We start from the raw sequence: 19,219 nt of genomic DNA, 5'->3' as shown, positions 1-19,219 counted from the left end.
AAGAAAAAGTGAAAAAAAAGCTTGCTGATATGTGGATGTATGAAAAGTTAGACTTATTCATATGTGTAACGATCTTATGTTATATATTATGGCCCTATGCTGGTAGATAGAGAGTAGTTCAACTAGTGTAAATTTTAAGAGCGTGCCATTTAGGTGCATTTTCAGTACAGACTTTGCATTCCTGATGAATCAGGAGATAAAGGTCAAGGGTTTGTGCAAGCCTTTTCTAGTCTCGCACAGAAACACACATTCACATTTCAAGCTATGTCATATACATATGCACACACAAACATACGCGCCCACATCCACACACGTACACATATTCACGTTTGCGTACATACACTCACATTCACGTGTATATACGCACACGCTAACGCACACATATGTACTCACACATGCGCACACGAACGCACACATGGACAACGTCACTTCCGCTTTCTAAGGAAATATACACATGCGCAAAAAACCACCGTATTAAAGAGAGAGTAACAACCGGCTCTTTCTTTTAGGCCGAGCTTTCGAGCCGGTCGGTCTACGGACCGGACCACATGCGTCACGCCCACTTACTACTATGTATGGGGCACGAGCTAACAGACCGTATGTACACATTCACACTCTTTCTCTCTCTATCTACTACTGCCAGAGAACACCTTCGCGTAGCTGACTACTAACTGATGTCAACTCTCCATTCTTTGTTTTTGTCCACACGCTGGACTATCATTCTCATTTTCACTACGTTACTCATTTCTCTGCCCACGCACGAACAAACGATAGTGACTCGAACTTGAGATGAACACACATTTCCTTTTCTTGCTACTACACCAGTCCCGCAATGAACATTGGTTACACATGCGCGGACATGAACACATGTTATAACTAAAACGTTCATTCTTTCAACAGCAAATAAACAACGTTTATCTTATCCATAAATTGAGTCTTTGTTTCCTTCAATTTCATTCGTTTCATTATTTTCTTGTGGTGGATTAGGGTATTATTATATCCTGGTCCGTAACATGGATGGTGACCCCGTTACTTTTTTAATGAAATGGATGAGGTTGAACAGCTAACAATGAGAAATGCACGCCAAACTATAGACCTTTCTTCTCATCATCTAACAACGAGAGATACACGCCAAGCAATACACTTTTCTTCTCACCAGTAAACAACGAGAGACGTACAGCAAATTATTGACTCTTTTTCACCAGTTAACAGGAAGAGACGCACGCCAAATTAACCATGTGCAGTACTCTTTTCTTTCATTCCTGTTCGTTTAATTCAATTTAACACGTCGTTCGTTTCTTCCTCGAGACAATTCATTTTACCTAATTCGCACCACCACCACAAAATGATGACAACCGAACGCGCAACGAACAAGCATTGCCTCCTATGCTACAAGTCCACAACAAACTGGCGCCCGACTGATGTGAAAACGAACAAGCATGGCGACCCTATCTTTTTTTAAATTAATTATTTTGAGCGAGACACGCGTTTTATTTGATAAAGAAAAAAACGAACTTTTCAACAAGAAAACTGCTACCAACAAGTGCCTCAATGAACAACAATGACGAAACCCTCGTCAGACTCGGCAGAAAATGAACACGGAGCTGTACACTTCATACCGAATTTTAAAAACAAATTTGAGCTCGACAAACATTTTTCATGGTTTCCTGACATTACCCTGCAACAAACGCGAGGAGCAAATTCACATAGGCCTATACACATTCCCTCCCGCACAGCAGAGGTAACAACAAAGTAACAATTACAGGACATCCCTATCAACACATAGGAAGAAGTTGAATCAACAATACGAGTTGAGATGCAACACGCACGCTGATAAACTCACAACTTGGAAGTTTCGTTGACAGCCGGCAACCAAACCCTGTTCAACAAGAATGAATGCGCACCTAGCGCCAGTCCAAACGATGCACACATTACCGCAGACTCACATGCGAAGATACCGTCAACTGAGCACACACACGACGTCACCATGAAACAAAAAAAAAATTATACAGGACTGGTGTTGTAGCAAGAAAAGGAAATGTGTGTTCATCTCAAGTTCGGGTCACTATCGTTTGTTCGCGTGTGGGAATTGAAGTGAGTGTTGTAGTGGAAATTGGAATGATGGTCCAGCGTGTAGACAAAGAAGAGGATAGAGGGTTGATGTCAGTTAAACTGCACGCCATGTTAGCAGTCAGCTACACGGTGGTGTTCTCAGGGACCAGTAGTAGATAGAGAGAGAAAGAGTGTAGGTACTGTCTGTTGGCCTTTTGTCCCACATAGATAGTAGTAAGTGGGTGTGATGCACGTGGTCCGCTGGCTGGACCTAAAAGAAAGAGCCAGTTGTTACTCTCTCCTTTATACTCGTTTCCGGTGGTCTTTTGCGCATGTGTATATTTCCTTAGAAAGCGGAAGTGACGTCGTCCATGTGTGCGTTCGTGTGCCTGTGTGTCAGTACATATGTGTGCGTTAGCGTGTGTGTATATACACGTGAATGTGAATATATGTACGTGTGTGGGCGTATGTTTGTGTGTGCGTATGTATATGACATAGCTTGAAATGTGAATGTGTGTTTTTGTGCGAGTCTAGAAAAGGTTCGCACACATATGTATCTTGTGAGCCTGTGATCTAATGGATAAAGTACTTTATAAGTTTAGTTATAGTAACACTTTTTTGAAGGTTGAAGGTTTAATTCCCAGTGCAGGCGATACTAAGAATACAATTAGAACTTCTACTTGGTAATACTTGATGAAACAAGAGCATGTTACTCCCATGGATTAAATAAAATATTCCATTAGAAATTCTGTGCAGATTCCCGCGTTTGACAGAAAGATTCCCAAGTTTGACAAAATACACCTGAAGAAAGTTTGAGAGTACATGTGCTGAAATATTGTTAAAATAACAGTCAAGATGATACAGCAGTCCGAATAATATGAACAAAATTAATGTTGGTGAAAAGGAAATCACTGACATGAATTTTGGCAACAGCTTGTTATACTGTGATTTGTAAACTCTTGCTGATAAATAAATAATAATGGAGTAATCAACAGAATGAGAAGAATTGACATTTAAAGCAAAAAATATTTTTCTCGTAATGAAGTGACATTTTGAAGTCATCTAAAGTTTAATGCAAAATAAAATATTCCAAATCGTTTTAGAAATTATTGTACGTGAATGTTTGTTGTGTTCGAATTCTCAGAACTGATACAAATAATCATTTTATTTATCTCAACCTACTTGTGTGTGTGTGTGTGTGTGTGTGTGTGTGTGTGTGTGTGTGTGTGTGTAGGTAAGCATAGAAGGGGATTCGGCCTTTCTTTTCTTCTTCCATTTGTGAGTCAAGCTATTTTTCTTTTTCTACATTTCTTTCTGTCAGCATCTTAACACTCTGTTTCCTTTTACTTTTCCTCACATTTCCTTGTATTTCCTTATATTTTTTAGACTTTGTATTATCTTCAGTAATTTTTTCTTTTTATTACTTGGTAATAGCCTTACAAACACTGAACGTATCTTTCTTGCAAACATTATTTCAGCTGGTGATAAATGTGCTTAAATATTTGGATTTGGTGTTATCCTATAAATCGTTAGGAATTTTTTAATGCTTTTTCTTCCGTGTTGATATTGTCATTCTTTATCAATGCTTTTGTGGGAGCCTTTCCTAGTCTCATACAAAAACACGCGTTCACATCTCAAGCCATATTACTTGTCATATACATACGCGCACACAAACATACGCACGCACGTCCACACACGCACATATATTCACGTTCGCGTACATACACTCACATTCACGTGTATACACACACACGCTAACGTATGCACATGTACGCACACATGGACAACGTCACTTCCCTTTCAAAGGAAATCCACACATGCACAAAAGACCACCGGAAACAATTATAAAAGCAAGAGCAATAAGCAACATCTTCCTTTTCGGACCAGCTCTCGAGCAGAGAGGTTCGGCGAACCAGCCGTCTCCCTTTCGGGAGGCGCGCGCCCGTGCACGTCACGTCTCCTGCTACTATGTATGGGGCATGAACTAACAGACAGTATGTACACTTTATACATTTTCTATCTCCATGGCCTGGATTGACTTTTTCTCATTTTCTCTCTCTCTCTCTCGCTATACTACAATAGACTTTCTTTCTCACCAGCTAACAGCAAGAGACGCACACCAAACTGGATTGACTTTTTCTCATTTTCTCTCTCTCTCTCTCTATACTACAATAGACTTTCCTCCTTACCAGCTAACAGCAAGAGACGCACATCAAACTGGATTGACTTTCTCTCTTTCTCTCTCTACGACAATAGACTTTCCTTCTCACCAGTAAACAGCGAGAGATGCACGCCAAACTAAACACGTGTAGTACCCTTTTCTTTCACTTGTTTCTTCACGAAATAAATCCTAGTTCATTTAATTCAAGTAAACACGTTGTTCGTTTCTTTCTTGAGACAATTCATTTCTCCTATTTTTCCTAACGACTGGGGGATATATATATAATATATCCTCCTGTCCACCACACTTTTTTGAAGGTACTGACAAACCTTTCTGCCTGTCTGTTAGATCTAGGATTGTACATTGGTGTTATGATGCGTTCAATCGCCAATGACTCACAGTAGTCCTTAAATTCTTGGCCAGTGAACATGGTGCCAAAACGACTAAATACTTTGTCTAACACCTTTATAATGTTCAAAGCTGTTGGATGTTTATATCTTTAAATTTCAGGCCATTTTGAAAACTATCTATAGTATTCCTTCAATGGTTTTGCAAAATCGATATTCAGGGAACGTCTGTTTTTAGCCAGGTTTGAGTCCTTATCATTGGAACTTTTGCTGCTAATTGGCAGCCAGGCTTTCAGTGTCCTGGTACATTTTAGGCCAATAAGTGTAACCTCCATTCTAAAGATTTCAGGATGAATTACATATGTTTTTTTTTTGTTTTGTTTTTTATTCAATTTTCACACCAAAAAGGCACAGTGCCACTTTGAAGCAGGGGGCTACTATTAGGGACTTAATTAGTGGGGTCATTATGAAGGGAGAAGAGTAGAAAGATGTTTGTTAACATTACACTTGAACTTCTGTAATTTTATGTATTCTATGTAATTCTTTCAAGATTACCTTTTGTAAAACTCTATTTGTATACATTAGCATTTCGTCATATATTGAAAATGGAAACACGTTTAATTCTTTTTTCTTTTTGTTTTAACCTGTTTGTTTTTTCATACTGTTAATATATTCATTCATTTTTACTGTTTTTTTTTTATTTATTACATCGGTAATTCTCTAGTTCTTTTTCCTCTTTTATAATAATATAATATAATGCTATAATCGTTTTTTGAAATTCTTTTAGATCAATTTAGACAGACCATCTATGCATGTGATTTTACTGAATGGTAAATATTGCATTTTGAAATTATAGTTAAGCAAAATAATTCTCGATCACTGTACCCTATTTAAAGTTGACAGTAGTGGTTTATGGTCCGTTTGTAAAATGAATGGTCTACCATGAATAAACCTGTGAATATTTTAATGGCATAAACGATTGCCAAACTTTCTTTTTTGATCTGACTATAATTCTATATAGCACATACTCTTATTTTTCTTTGTTTTTTTTTTGTTTTTTTTGGCATATATTGTAAGTGACGTCCACTCATTTCAGCTGCTGGACAATACTTTTAACTCATCGATCCTCTAGGGTGTGACGTCTTTCCGCATCTGTTGCAATGTTTGATGTATTGTGGGGTCGAAGGAGCCTTGGTCTGTTGTTTGGTTCAACCTTTGTACACTGGATAGCTTAAGAGGGTGTGTAGCATTGTTGAAGTGGGAAGTTGATTTGTCTGTTTCCTTCAGACCAACTGTGAAAACTTCTGCGCCAATGTAATAAGTGAAGCTACTTCTGCCAGTTTTCTCTTTGGCATTCTATGTTATTTGAATTTCTATGCTATTTGAATGTTCCGCCTATTGCTGGCAAGTTGGTTGGTTTGGACATTGAATTCAAAATTCCCAAAATTTGATTTGGCCATGCAGTCTTGATAAAAAAATGTGTTACTAACTCACCTTCATTCTGTCTCATGGAATGACATTTCTGTTTCTTTTGTAATGCTTTCACTGATATCAGTCATATCTGACACAGAAGGTACTCCTCTGTGGAATTTATATTTGCCCTCTATCGGCCCCACAACAGCGAAGTTACTATCTTTAAGAGTATATCTGAGAAAATTGACCACATCCTGTCTGCTCATCCTTCGGCTAACATTCACATTTGCGGTCACTTCAATGTCCATTATGTTCAATGGCTGACCCACTTAAATAAGACAGATGATGAGGGGAGGTTCTGACATGATTTCTCCATTGCTATGACCTCACTCAGATTGAACCCACCCATGTGCCCGATACTACCGGTCAGTATGCAAGCCTTCTAGACCTTTTTCACACAGTTTCCTCTGAGCTATGTTCATGTTCCGTTCTATCTCCCCTGGAATCCTCCAACCACTCGGTTGTATCAGTTAAGATAAAAATGAAATGTAATAAGTCTTCAGATGTACCTCTCCACTGTACAGTATATCAATACTCTATGGCTGACTGGGATAGCTTCCATACATTTATATCTGATCTACCTCTGCATTCCATGTTTAAAAAGGATGTGTCCTCTATAGTATCAGACCTGACCGAATGGTTAATTGTAGGCATAGACCGATCCATACCATCCAAAAAATTCCAACAAAAACCTAACAGCCAGCCATGGTTCTCTCCAGAATGTGCTGCTGCCATCACACACAGAAATCACTTTTTCCGTAGCTACGAACATAATATATGTACTGAGACTAAAGCTGCTTTCAGGACTGCCATCAACCACTGCAAAAGAGTAATAAAACATGCAAGAGAGCTTTATGCCCAGTTCGTTAAATCCAAAGTAGCTGAACAGCGGCTTGGTTCCCACCAGTTTTGGCAAATAGCAAATAGGATCCTGAACAGAAGCGTGCATTCTATCCCAACCATCATCAATGAACCTGAGGTCATCTCGTCAGCATCAGACAAGGCCAAACTATTTGCCAAGAACTTTGCAGCTTATTCTACCCTATGCGATGAAGGCCATCAACTCTCCGTATTTCCTCCTATAACAGACAACACATTATGCAACATACAAATATCTGTGCATGAGGTCACCAAGCCATTCATGAACCTTGATTCCAGTAAAGCAATTGGTCCTGACAGCATTCGAATTATAGTGTTGAAAAAGCTTCAACCAGAACTTGCCCCCATACTTACAAAACTGTTTAAGCGTTGCCTTAAGGAGAAGTCCCTCCCAACACCCTGGAAAACCTCATCAGTTTGCCCTGTATTTAAGAATTCAGGTGAAAAGTCATCTCCCCTCCCTCTCAGTACAGACCACTGTCTCTTGTGTGTCATGAGTAAGTTGCTGGAATCCATATTAGATAAAGAAGTAGTCAACCACCTCAGCAGAAATAACCTTCTTAGTGACATGCAATATGGTTTCCGTTCTGTCAGATCTACAGAAGATGTGCTAACAATTATATCTCATAGAATTAGTGAATCTCTTGACAAAGGCTTCCTTTCTAGGGCAATTGCTCTTGACATATCAAAGGCCTTTGATAAGGTATGGCATAAAGGCCTACTTCACAAAATTTCCAGCTACAGTATAACTGGAATGTTTTCTCAAGTATTAAATCATTTCTCTCTGATAGACTCATAAGAGTAGTGGTTGATGGGCAGAAATCAGAGGCCCTCAGTATTAATTGCGGGAGTCCCCCAGGGGTCCATCCTGGTCCCAACTCTCTTCCTGATCTACATCAATGATCTCCCAAAACACATACTTAAATCATTTGTCAACATCTATGCTGATAACACGACCATCTATGGCAACACTTCAAAGGCCGTAAATGACCAAGTTCTCTCCGATTCTCTTTCCTCTTATCTCGAGCTCATGGTACAGTGGGGGAAGAGGTGGCTGGTTACTTTTAATGCATCTAAAACCAAGCTCCTATCTTTACATCATCAACGTTCTGATCCCCATTTGGCATCAATTGAAATGGATGTCTTCAAGTCCAACATAAACAAATTCCTGATAAACTGCCCCCTTAACTAAGACACTTTATCAAATCTCCATTGCTAACGATTACTATGATATTATCCCATTGATTACTGTACACGCAATAACCCTTATCCCCGAGTGGCCCCGAGCCTTGATAAGTGGTGACTACCATGTAAAAAAAAAAAAAAAAGAGTTGAGCCTATCTGGCTCTCCCAGTTCAAAGAGTAGACTGTTTTCTTCCGGTGTACATGTCTTTCATAGTTTATTCTGGATTGCAGCTGGGTCTCCCAACCTGCACACATCCTTGTTCAAAAACCATGCCTATTCTCCGTCAATGGTATCCGGTAATATTGAGGGCCATTTCAGTTTTTTCATCTATGACATGTTGGGATGACTGCGAAGCATTTTTTTTCTTAACTCAATATTTTTTTTCTGAAGCTCAATAAGTTGCTCTGTGGTGTTTGATGATGAGTATGTTCAATGTCGTTTTACAAATTTCCATGCTTTAAAATGTTGATCCTATTCATAGCGCCATGTAAAGTAAGAAAATGTGTCTGTCCAGCTCGTTATTAAAATTCACATAAAAAGCAAGTGGCTGCCCCAATCTCTCTCTTTGTATATAGTTATCAGGGGAGATCACTATCTGGTTACTTCCTATTATCAGGGGTAGATGACTCTTTTACCTATATGCTGTCAACAACTTTATATGGCTCAGACCAAACTCCAAACTTCACTCTTGAGACACAACAGAACCTTATCGAGCCTTAGGCCCTGGGTTCAACTTCAACAAAGAGATAAATAATCCACAATGGCTAGACCCGGACCCTGACTTCAACACCTGTGTATATGAACTCTTTTATTTTCAAACAGGATTTCCTAACTTTTTGTTTTCTTCTATATTTATAGATTTATTTTATTATTAATGCTTTTCTCTTTTCTATTCCTTTTGATTGAATGATTTACTTTCACAGAAAATCAATACATAATAAACAAAACATTAGTAAAATTATTTGCTCATAACTATGAACATGAACCAATCAATAAAAATGCTCAGCATGAGAACGTATATATAAAAGTCCATTAAAATTAAGACAATTTTGTTATCACATTCGGTTTAACGGCTGTTGGACAATTTCTAGAAATTAACTCCCAACCTCACCTATCTCTGACACGATTTTTATTTATCTTTCTTTAGTTCAAATGAATCCTTATCGCTTCCTCCGAAGTCTTCTTTAGCTTTTTCTTGCCAATTGAATCTACTGCTTCAACTGTTTTATTCTTATATTCAGAGTTCTCAAGAGATTAAACCCGCACTTTTGGTTGAGGGACGACAAGAAAAACAGCTTTATCATCTCTCGCATATCTATACACGCATTCACAAGGACAAGGTAAACCAACGCATACTTACATAATGCCACCTTGTCTATCATTCACACACACACACACACACAGTACCATACTCTTTAATACTCACATACAAATATTGCTCTTACACTCATATTCACACTAACAAATATATAGACATACACATTCTTAGCCTTCATGGCGTAACATTGTTGTTCTCTCTAACTGACTGCCACATTGGCCGGCTCTCAATACACGGCATCAGACACAGCTGGCTTCTAATACGTGGCACTAGACACAGCTGAGTCTCAATACACGGTACCAGATAAAGCTAGCTCTCAATACATGATACCAGACACACTTGGCTCTCGATACACACTACACACATATCTGCCAGGTTCTCAATATCTCAATACACAGCTGCCAGGTTGGCTGGCTCATGTTTGAAGAGGTAAGAGGAAGAGATTTGTCTGCTTGTTAAGTGTAACTTCTCAATTGCCACACATCTTTTCCTTTTTCTTCTCTTTGCTTCTCCATCCCTTCATCCCGATCTTTATGCCTATATATATATGCCTATATATCTATTCAATGACGTCACACTTAAAATGCTGACTTGGCATGTGAGTCATCATTTCATGATGGAGCCAGACTGTTAAGTTTTTCCTATCAAAACTGAATTGTATAAACTTTTCCAAATGAGCATGTCTTTACTTTGTAAACTTAAGTCATGCAAATGTTTTGTTATTAATCACGTTTTTCTTAATTTTTTATTTACAAAACTTTGTTCATGTTAAGTTAGCATTTGTTAACTTGTGATCCTAATATTCATCAAAGTTTTATTTATTTGCATTTTTGTTTCATATGGTTCATCTTGTTCCATCGCTGTAACGTCGCTTTTTTAATGGATCTATATCAATTGTTCGTGGGGTTCTTGACAATCCTCAAAGTCACTGTCTCGTCTAAAGTGGTCGTACTTAGACTATAGACTATTGATATTAATTGTCAGTGTGGTTCTTGGCAATATCTAAAAATGCGATTATCATCCAAGGTCAGGAACCATGCCACATCACAATTCCTGATACACCAAGTTGTAAGTGAAGTCTATACAGAGCTGTAAAAGAAACAACGTCACTTCTTTAAAAAAAATCCTTGAATGTACACGTTACTCAAAAAGAAATCAAGTGTTAGTCCCAAGTTGGGGGGGGGGTTCTGTAAAACTTATCTGAACTAACATTTAGAACATAATGATTAGTTGGCTGATAAATTTCTATAAAATAGAATGGTGACATTGGCAAAAATCTTTGACTGTCTCATTCACCCTGCTCATCAGATTTAGCACCCTTTGACTTTCACCTTTTTCCAACCATAAAGAAAGATCTTGTAGGACGGCATTTCACAGCTGATTACTTGATTATGAAGGTTTGGGACATTTAACAACAAAACCAAAATTCAGAGTTCTACAGTAAAGAGTTAAAAGCCCTTTGACAAGGAAGAGGTTTGTAGATATAGAAGCAGACTACATTGATAAATAAAGACTAAACTTTTGTATTGGGTTTTGTTAATTGGAGATTTAGCACTTTTCATTCTGCCCACATAAAACCTATTTTTATGCTTGCAAAACAATTTACAATTAACAAGACAATAGATCATGACAATAAAATTGTCCAAACGACAAACAGAACATCCTCGCACACCCAGAAACACTAAAACTCATTAAAACTGTGAAAAAAAAACAAAAAACAAAAAAAAACAAAAAAACGAGTCAAATCTCAGGGGGTCATTGAAAAAGATGTCATGATAGTGAAATAAATAATTTTAGAAATACTATTACGGCATGTGTTCTTCAGAATTATCTGATCTATTTCCTGCTTCCTTTGTTCCAGCTTGTTTGACTGGTTGGTCTCATGGTCTTCACTAATTCACTGTTTTCATACCTCATTATAATACACCTTCCTGTTCCAGTAGTTTCTTTCGAAAAACCGCAAACTTGTAGAACTCTCTTTCTACTGACTGTTTTCCTCCAGCCTATAATTTTGATCGTTTCAAAACTAAGGTTAATAGGCATTCTCTGTTTTTACGAGAATTATCTTTCATCCTGTTTACCTCCTTACATCAAGTGGTTTCATGCTTTGTCTAGAGTAATTTCTATAAAAAAAACAAAAAACTATCTATTGACATAAATCATGTAAATGAGGATCTTGTTGGTTGTAACGAAATAACGCAAGTCTGAAGATGCTTAGTAAAAGCTTTATTTGACTGAGAACTATGCAGGGATGAGCCACTAAGAAGGATTTAATTATGTTAAGTATTCTACCAGTGATACCGTATGATCTAATTTTCCTTAGAAGATCCTCATGCCATACCCTGTCAAAAGCCTTAGATATATCTAGAGCTACTGCTTTGCCCTCCCCCGCTTTGTCCAGTGAATGGTATATACTTTCAGAGATTACAGTTAGGATGTCTGCTGTGGAACGGGCTTGTCTAAATCCATATTGTTAGTCAGTCAGAAGTTTAACATCCGTAAGGTGATGGACTAGAGCATGGTTAATTAAGGTCTCAAATATTTTGGCAAAAAGTGGGAGGAGGCTAATGGGGCGGTAATTTAATGGGTCAGTTCTTTCGCCAGAATTCTTGAATGCTGGTACCACAGAAGCAGTTTTCCAACAGCCCAGAAAGCAAGATTCATTAAGGCATTTGTTGTAGAGTTTGGAGAGAACTGGAGCTACTTCGGCTGAGCACTTTTTTAATAGCACAGCTGGGATGAGATCGAATCCACATGCTTTTGAAATGTCATGGTTTTTTATGATAGCATGCACCTGAGCAGGGATGATTTTTAGATCGTCTAGCATGGCATCTGTCTGCAAAGGAAAGTCAGGTAGGGGGTGGTTGGAAGGGTCCAGTGTGGAGTTTGAGGCAAACCGACTAGCAAGCATGTTAGCCTTCTCGGTTGCTGAGCAAATAACCTCGTGATTGTTGGTTAGTGGGGGAATTGTTGATTGCCCATCATTTACTACACTGTTGCAGATTTTCCAGAAGTCACGATTTCCTAATTTTTGTGCTTCGATGCGTTTTTTAGTGGTTTCAGTAAATTCTCTCTTAGCTGGCGCTATTTCTTTCTTAACGTTATTTCTAGCGTCTATATATTTCTGTCTGTTTGAACTGGACTTATGTCGGTTAAATCTGCAGTATGCATGCTGCCTTTGAGCAATGGCAGTTGCGCAATAGAAGTAAACCATTGGAGAGAGTGGGGCTTGCTATAAAATTTCTGCATGGGAACATGTGCTTTAATTGCAGTTTTGAACCATTCAGTGGTCTCATTTGCGCACTGTTCAGCAGGAAGAGAAAAAATATTTCCCCATGGGGCATCTTTGATGGCTTCTCAGTCAGCCTTTTTATAATATCTCGTTGTTTTGAGCACTGGCTCTAGAGTTTAGGACGATTTCAACCATTATCACTGTATGATCAGCGTTCCCAAGTGGGCTGTCGGCATTCGTTATACAATCATCGGGAACTGTGGTCAAAAACAGATCTAGATGTGATGCGTGTTGTTCTTGCTGATAAGGGAAACGGGTTGGAAACGTAACCATTTGTGATAGGGAGTGAGATATAGAGAAGCTATGTGTTGTTCTGGCCACTGCATCTGTGGAAGTAGAGAATCCAAACCAGTTTTTGTGGTGGACATTAAAGTCACCAAATACATGTACCTGTGCACTAGTGTCGAGGGAGAGTGCTGTGTCTATGCTGTCAGAAACTTTGTTTATTATGGTGCAGTCCTGGGTCGAGGGAGAGCAGTAGAGAAAATAAAAGTAGCTAATGTTGTGTTGTATGTTTAGTCTAAAGCACATAAAGGCTTGATCGTCTGATTCTAGGTTTGTTTCTCTAGTCAAGGGAAGGATATTACGAATGTAGACTCCAAGTCCGTGCATTGTCTGTCAGAGTCCTTACGGCAGAGTGGGAGATATTCAGACATGTTAAAGTAGTTACTTACTTTCAGAGAGCATAAGTGGAAGTTTAAGAGTTCTTTTTTTTTTTTTTAAAGCACAATGATGAGTCTGGCCAGTACCAGATGAGTGACCATTTGGGACTTCCAGATGCTGTATGTGCTCTCCGCTTATCTTGGCATTGTTTTCAGTCTTCCTGGACTTTTCCTTGCCACTGGACTCAACCAGTGCCGATTCAGGAAAGGTGTGGTTGGAGATTGCGCAACTCTTGCCTCACAATTACATGTGCAGCTGCCCCTACAGGATGTATCCTTTGTCTTTTGAGACTGAACGGAGGCATCAGTGATTCTATACAAGACGGAGGCAAAACAGTTTCTTTCAACAAACAAAGAAAAAAGGCTTGAAAGAAGTATTTTCTAATGAGAAACTTTTCTACTGAGTAGATTTGCAATACTTGAAATGATCGACTTTTTCAACTGTTTGACATTATCTAGCATTCAACAAAGTCAACCCTTCTGTACACATCACCCTATACTGTTGAAATTTAATTTTCCTCTGAGGTCATCAGAACTAAGGCTGTCTTTAAGACCTACATTAGATATGTAATCATGACACCCCCACCCAAAAAAAACTATGAATTCATCTGTAATTACTTTAAACAAGGCCAATAGCCATTAGTCGCGTGCTCTCGTGTAATGAATGAATGCGTGAATGTAGGATTGACATGAAATTCTTAAAGATAAACTAAAATGACCGAAAAATGGACTGAAATGACTTAAATAAATAAAAAGCAAATGACTTTAATGAACTTAAGGATGAATTGAATGACCTTAAGAATGACTTCAATGCTTAAAAAATAACTGGAATCCTTCAAAAACAACTTGAATGATCTGGAGAATGACTTGAATGGCTTTGAGACTGACTGGTTGTAAAGTGGGTGATCATTTTACAGTAAATTAATACAGAAAAGTGATCCCCCACTTTATATCACAAGGTTACAAACATAAGTACAGCATGTAGTAAGAACAGATACTACACTTTGAAAGGGTATTTATTTGCTCCCCCACCGAGCAAATTAGGCACAAGGCCGATTTTTAATGTCAGGAGTGAAGGGGAAATGAGGACCAACTCCCTGGGGAGTAGGGGAGCTGACAGTGACAATTGGTATGAAGGGTTGCCCCTACATTGACCAAGGTCTTATATGTGGGGCTGCCCCCACATATGCTTTGCTTGCAGTATCTGCCGGAACAGATACATTTTGATCTTGGCCAAAAGGCCAAAAAAAGCTTAAAAAGCTAAGAACAGCATCTATTAACAACAGACCTTTGATCTTAACCAAAAAGGCCAAGCACGAAAGTGTTACGGACAGACCGGCGAATCGATGGAGTGACTTATAGAGCCGCTTGCATGTGACTAAAAATACTTATTTGTTTGTGCTTTATTTCTTTAATTTTGACTAATTTCATGATTTCGAATGAAAAAAAAAAAAAATGAAATAAAGTGATTTTTATACATAAACTGCTTCAGCAATTTCCAGAACTGACTCCATATACCCTGCCTCCTTGCAATATTCAGTTTTCGCAGGTGCAAAAATTGAATGTGCAAGGTGAGTATATGAAGTTAGTTCTGGAAATTACTGAAGCAGTTTACAATATAAAAATCACTTTATTTTATATATATTTTCTGTAGAGGAGTTTTAAATGGAACCTTTTATTCTATGAGGTAGCATATTCTTGTTCTGTCAGCCATAACTGGGTAAACGTCCTAATTAATTTTTAATTTTATTTTGAGTGTCGTCCAAGTTTCAACCTTCAAAAGAGTATAACTTACGAGTTTGACAAGATACACCCGAAAAAGGCCGGAAGTTATATCGACCAAAACGTTGTGAAAATAAACCTCAAGATTAGAAGAGTAGTTCGAAGAATCCAACTAATATGAGTCAACATTTGATTTTGGTTGCTTGTTGGCTGATTTCTCATTAAGCAACAATTGATATGCAACTTGATTATTTAATGAGTTTTCAAATTATACTGGTTGTCTTTAACAGATTTTGCCATTTTCATTCGCAGCATTCTGAGAGGGAGATCATGGGTCTCTCACCTCCTTCAATGTACTTTTAGTAAATTTATTGAGTTGTTAGTATTGCTCATAAAACAGATCACTTAACTATTTTTACACTTTGCATACCAAATTTCTGTGATGTTGGTTTGGGTTCGACCGGCAGCTTACGTAAACCATTAGAATATGCTGAGTGTCGATCAAATTTAAAAACCTTAGGAAACAAAAAATAGCATTTCTTGAATATGAATTGCAAAAAAAATTAAAAAATTAGATAATTAAAAAAAAAAAAAAAAAAAAAAAAAAAATAGAAAAAAATTTTTAAATGGAAAAACCTTAAAATAAAATATAAGAACACCTACCGTAAGCATCATAAATATTTTTTTAATTTTGTTTTAATTAAGTAAAAACACTTTTTTTTTTTTTTTTTTTTTTTTAGGGTTAGGGTTGCAGCGATAAAATTTGTGCATGATTAAAAACTACAAAATCTTTTTCTTTCAATTTATTAAAAGTCGTCTGCTTTTATTTTTTTTTATTATATAACCGAGTTTATTATTACTTTTTCATTGGCTGATCAACTTGATTAATGCTTGGCATATTTCAGCAGTTTATCAGCTGCCAATTGAGTCCAAGTCAACATTTATGGAACTTTGGTGTGTAAAGTAGAAAAGTACCAACTAAACTGGCCTAACGAATAAAACAAATTTAGAAATAAAAAATTTACTTTATTTATGAGCACAGTTAAATCACTGAAACACGACATCTATATATATATATATATATAAATAAAAGCGAAAATGTGCGTTTTTATGTATGTATGTGTGTTTGTATGTCTGCTAAAAAGCTAATGATACATAGACATTAAAAATTCCTCTATCCGAAAAATAACATATGTTCGAAATCAGCTTCAATTTTCTCATTGTTTATACGGTCCCGAGCAAAACCAGGTAGCCCCGCTAGTATATAAAATAAAACTCAATTTGTTTGCTTTGCAACAGTGTGTCAGTTTTTTTTTTTAGTACGAGATGAAAATTTGTTGAAATAAATTGAATGTAAAAGTTGTTTTCACAAAAAAACACCCAATCCTTTATCCATGATATAAAATTGTGTCATAATAAAATGCAAACAATGATCAAAATTTAAAATAATAAACAATTTTTTAATTAATGAGATACTTTTGTAAGCTAATATGCAAATTAGTTAACCACATGATTTCGAATGCATAAACATGGTCAGTATATGCGAAACTGTTCTTCTATTGCATGAAGTTGAAATCAGCATTTTAATCTTATTGTCAGAGCAGAAAATGGCACAACTTTCTATTGAGAAGAGAGGTTGCACAATCATTTTCTCTTATTTATTAATTATTGAAAAGACAACATTTTGCATATTGAATGTTTAGGTGTAGTTAGATCACTTGGAAACAAATTTGGCGCTTATATAGTACTAGTAGGGAGACCCGACCTTGGCTCGGATTGAATGATGCTCAACAAATGTTTCATGCTCCCATATTTTTATTGCCACTGGAATTGGTGAAATCGCCCATTTCACAATCAAATCGATTGATTGTCTGTTCTAGTTAGGGACCCATCATGGTGCACCGGGAGAAAGCTTCACATGCCTCTCCACAGTGACTGAGTCCACAATACATTGTAATATACATTGCACTGTAGAGAACCTGCTGTTGATTTTATAAAAAATTTTTTATATATAATGCCTTGAGTTAAAGTTTAAAATGCAAAAGTCAAGTATTATGCTTCAATTGTTCTCTAAACAGAAACATTCATTTTGAACACGCACCTGACATATCAAAAAAACCTACTGTTGATTTTATATGCCTGGCCTTACTGCTTGTGCGATGATAATGGCTTCAATTTAAGTTTAAAAGGAAAAAAATCAAGCACCATGGTTCAATTGTACTTTAAACAGAAACATTCATTTTAAACGCACCCGTCATATCAAAGAACTTACTGTTGATGTTATATGCTGGTCCTTTCAGCTTGTGTAGTAATAAAACTTCTCGAATTGTGGTGTTAGTGTGTTTAAGGTGTTAACTTTAGTTACAATTGCCCGTTCCTTCTTTCACTGAATTATTTTGATTATTGAAACTTATCAAAGGCATTCCGATACAAAACCTATCTCAAAACACTTTCAGGCACATAAAGTACATTTGTTTGATATTTCAAACAAAAAAAAAAAAAAGAAAAAGCCGTTTAGGAGTCCATAGGGAACGAATTCACACACAAAGTTCCTTTTATATAATAATAGAGATATTAATTGGAGAGGAGATATCTCTAGACAGAAACAGCTAACTATTGCTCAAAAGTGAAAATCACATTCCAAATAAAAACGTTCTGATGTATGCACATATCATGCAGAAATTGTCGCCCTTGAATTTTGGCAAATTTTAATCAACATGCCTGCTTTCGTCTTTGCTTCGTCATAAAATTTTATTTTTTAATTAAAAAAAAATCTACTTGATTAATTGACATAACTTTTGGAATATGACATTGTCATTCCATGACGAGTACATACATCGTAAAAAATGTCTGTATTTTTGTTTTCATAAGTTTAATCCTAAATTAGCATAAAACTTTTTTATTAAAACTAAAAATCAATCATCATATTTTGCTGACCTGCCGTTGATAAAAGCAGGGATAGAACAGGGGAGATAAGTCTGTCATTTAAAGAAATAAAAATGAAAGTTGCCAAAATAAAATATGATAAAAACTGCAAATTATGATGAAATTGATTTTTACAGTTCATTTTTTTTTTTCCTGATTTTTGATGAGGATAATTATTTCTGCATGACAGGTAAGTACACCAAAGTATTTTTTACTTGAAATGCGATTTTCAAATATGACTAATACTATAGAAGCACCACAAATTTACATATGATGACAAACTATTTTTCAGTTTACCAATCAATTCAGATTGAAATAACAGCACTTCTAAGTTATTAGAACGAAAATTCGAAATATTGAATTTGAAGTAAAATCAATGTCATGTCATATTATGAACATATCAAAAAATTACAAAAAACAATAAGGTATGAAATAATGAAAATAGTTTTCAAAGAAAATTAGCTAAAATTGAGTTTTGCTAAAAAAATAAATAGAAGAGTTTGTATCATAAGATAATTATTTTCTGAAAACTTTAAAAATCTTAGGCCAATTCAGCAAAACTCAATTTTCGTTAATCATCTTTGAAAATGGCTTTCATTAATAATTAATTTTGTACCTTATCGGTTTATGTAATTTTTGGATATGTTCATTACTGAGACATGACAATTGAGTAGATAAGATTGGGTTTACTTAAAATTCAATATTCAAGATTTAGATTTTCAAATTTCACTCTAACGGAGAAGCACTGGAATAGCTAAGGGGCAGTTGAATTTCAAAGAAGTGAATTTAAGCCAATCCTATTTTAATCTATGAAAACCATTTATTTTTTTTTTAATCTCTGACACAAATACCAACGGTTAAATGTCAAAAGTGAAGAGTCACTTTTTTTTTAAACAATTGTCATCAACAAATTTAATTTTTAATTTGCATTATTCAAATTATTCTCTCTTGGTTGTTATTTCCACAAGTTTCAGCCATTGTGGTTTTTGTCTTTAGTAACAAGTAATAATACTATGCATCATGTTTCGGACAATGTAAACTTATATTTTGGGACCCTATGCCAGTTAGTAAAGTTAACTAGTATGAACTTTAGCAAGGGTCACATTAGTACATGTCAAAATAACTAGATGACAAATGGAAATATATCCAGCTGCTGGTGGCATGATTGAAGTGAGGGGGTGGGTCCAATATTAGCTCCCATG

This window comes from Euprymna scolopes, chromosome 19 (genome assembly GCF_053919585.1).
Source record: "Euprymna scolopes isolate OS-2025 chromosome 19, ASM5391958v1, whole genome shotgun sequence".
Taxonomy (NCBI): domain Eukaryota; kingdom Metazoa; phylum Mollusca; class Cephalopoda; order Sepiida; family Sepiolidae; genus Euprymna; species Euprymna scolopes.
Note: the sequence above shows the minus strand (reverse complement) of the source record.